At 56.1% G+C, this 2991-nt stretch overlaps 1 pseudogene; it reads right to left on the reverse strand.

Moving 5' to 3' along the window:
• Positions 1–253: 253 nt before the first annotated feature.
• On the reverse strand, positions 254–807 carry LOC146784220 (UPF0547 protein C16orf87 homolog pseudogene; annotated as a pseudogene).
• Positions 808–2991: the final 2184 nt, after the last annotated feature.

Consider the following 2991-nt stretch of genomic DNA (forward strand, 5'->3'; position numbering starts at 1 on the left):
AGGGGCAATCTCCTGGGAGGGTCTGAAACACCAAAAGGCAGGATTAATTAAGCATACTGACCAAACAAAAACAGGCATTTATGAAGGGCACGAACAGGAACCAATGGAAAAGATGAGAGGTGCTTCAAGCTCACAGTCTAGATACAGCATTCCTCGCAGCGCTGGCGCTGCCTAGGCTTGACCCAAAAAACACAAGAATTGTCTTTGAGTGAGGGAGAAAGTGCCATGGGGGCACAGACGATGTAAAAGAGCTTTACTGAAGACTAGGGCTGCAGCACTCAAGCAGTGCAGATGGTCCCAGCGGAGTGGAGCGACCAGAAGAGGTAAGTAACCCAGGCAGCCTCTGGTTGATTAATTTTCTGTTTATTTCTTCCAGTGCCACTGAGAGCACAAAAGACTTCTCGTCGGAAAGGGTTGCGTAGATATACACTTCCTTTTCTAACTTTTCTTGCTTTTCTCCAGCATCTTCGTGCTTTTCACCCATCACATTTTTGCGTCGCACTCGCCCCCCCAAGGATGTAGAAAGACTGGCTGTTGCCCCCGACAGATGTGGACAGACTGGCTGTTGGAAATTAAATGCAGCCTTTTCCATTTCTGTAAAAATGTATTTACTGTGTAATGGATTCTCTCTGCCCTTCCTCTCTCTGTGTGACTCCTTACATCGGATTTGTGCTCAGTGATGGTCGAGGATTTGTCCTTGTGTTTGGCATTTAAGAGCTTTCGGCTGATAAATATGTAACCACAAGGTCACGATATGCAGGCGACTGAAATCTATTTTTTGCCCAATGGCAGGATGTTTTCGGCCATCTTCACTTGATAACCTCAAACCAAAAACTGTACTCTCCTACTTCACTGTATATTGTTTGGTTTGCATGGCCATTTCTAAGGCAAATCAATGGTAGGTAGACAGCTGCATAGAGCGTCATCAGCAGTGGACACTGCAAAGACTCCAATAGAGCCGGTGGTCTATTTGCTAACCACCGGCTCACCTGTCATCTATCTGGACCCTGTTTACTCCTCGGTGCACCCGCTTCGCGGGCGCCCCTTCGCCCGTCTCGTGGAGGAGACTTCACCCGACTCACCCGACTCCTGTGAGGAACATTGTGGAAGAAAAGCGGCTTCTGGCGTGTTGTAGCAGCAGGGCTGCGAGCGTGCGGGGACTTCAATTCCCAGAAGTCCCTGCAAGACCGTCGGAGAGCTTCCGGTCCGCTCTCCCTGCTGGCCCGCCCCCCGCCCTCCTGAGGCTTCAAAATACCAGTTTGAAGATAGCCGAGTGGGTCACTCTGGTCTATTTGCTAACCACCGGCTCACCTGTCATCTATCTGGACCCTGTTTACTCCTCGGTGCACCCGCTTCGCGGGCGCCCCTTCGCCCGTCTCGTGGAGGAGACTTCACCCGACTCACCCGACTCCTGTGAGGAACATTGTGGAAGAAAAGCGGCTTCTGGCGTGTTGTAGCAGCAGGGCTGCGAGCGTGCGGGGACTTCAATTCCCAGAAGTCCCTGCAAGACCGTCGGAGAGCTTCCGGTCCGCTCTCCCTGCTGGCCCGCCCCCCGCCCTCCTGAGGCTTCAAAATACCAGTTTGAAGATAGCCGAGTGGGTCACTCTGGTCTATTTGCTAACCACCGGCTCACCTGTCATCTATCTGGACCCTGTCTACTCCTCGGTGCACCCGCTTCGCGGGCGCCCCTTCGCCCGTCTCGTGGAGGAGACTTCACCCGACTCACCCGACTCCTGTGAGGAACATTGTGGAAGAAAAGCGGCTTCTGGCGTGTTGTAGCAGCAGGGCTGCGAGCGTGCGGGGACTTCAATTCCCAGAAGTCCCTGCAAGACCGTCGGAGAGCTTCCGGTCCGCTCTCCCTGCTGGCCCGCCCCCCGCCCTCCTGAGGCTTCAAAATACCAGTTTGAAGATAGCCGAGTGGGTCACTCTGGTCTATTTGCTAACCACCGGCTCACCTGTCATCTATCTGGACCCTGTCTACTCCTCGGTGCACCCGCTTCGCGGGCGCCCCTTCGCCCGTCTCGTGGAGGAGACTTCACCCGACTCACCCGACTCCTGTGAGGAACATTGTGGAAGAAAAGCGGCTTCTGGCGTGTTGTAGCAGCAGGGCTGCGAGCGTGCGGGGACTTCAATTCCCAGAAGTCCCTGCAAGACCGTCGGAGAGCTTCCGGTCCGCTCTCCCTGCTGGCCCGCCCCCCGCCCTCCTGAGGCTTCAAAATACCAGTTTGAAGATAGCCGAGTGGGTCACTCTGGTCTATTTGCTAACCACCGGCTCACCTGTCATCTATCTGGACCCTGTTTACTCCTCGGTGCACCCGCTTCGCGGGCGCCCCTTCGCCCGTCTCGTGGAGGAGACTTCACCCGACTCACCCGACTCCTGTGAGGAACATTGTGGAAGAAAAGCGGCTTCTGGCGTGTTGTAGCAGCAGGGCTGCGAGCGTGCGGGGACTTCAATTCCCAGAAGTCCCTGCAAGACCGTCGGAGAGCTTCCGGTCCGCTCTCCCTGCTGGCCCGCCCCCCGCCCTCCTGAGGCTTCAAAATACCAGTTTGAAGATAGCCGAGTGGGTCACTCTGGTCTATTTGCTAACCACCGGCTCACCTGTCATCTATCTGGACCCTGTCTACTCCTCGGTGCACCCGCTTCGCGGGCGCCCCTTCGCCCGTCTCGTGGAGGAGACTTCACCCGACTCACCCGACTCCTGTGAGGAACATTGTGGAAGAAAAGCGGCTTCTGGCGTGTTGTAGCAGCAGGGCTGCGAGCGTGCGGGGACTTCAATTCCCAGAAGTCCCTGCAAGACCGTCGGAGAGCTTCCGGTCCGCTCTCCCTGCTGGCCCGCCCCCCGCCCTCCTGAGGCTTCAAAATACCAGTTTGAAGATAGCCGAGTGGGTCACTCTGGTCTATTTGCTAACCACCGGCTCACCTGTCATCTATCTGGACCCTGTCTACTCCTCGGTGCACCCGCTTCGCGGGCGCCCCTTCGCCCGTCTCGT

Source organism: Triturus cristatus, chromosome 11, assembly GCF_964204655.1.
Source record: "Triturus cristatus chromosome 11, aTriCri1.1, whole genome shotgun sequence".
NCBI classification, from domain to species: domain Eukaryota; kingdom Metazoa; phylum Chordata; class Amphibia; order Caudata; family Salamandridae; genus Triturus; species Triturus cristatus.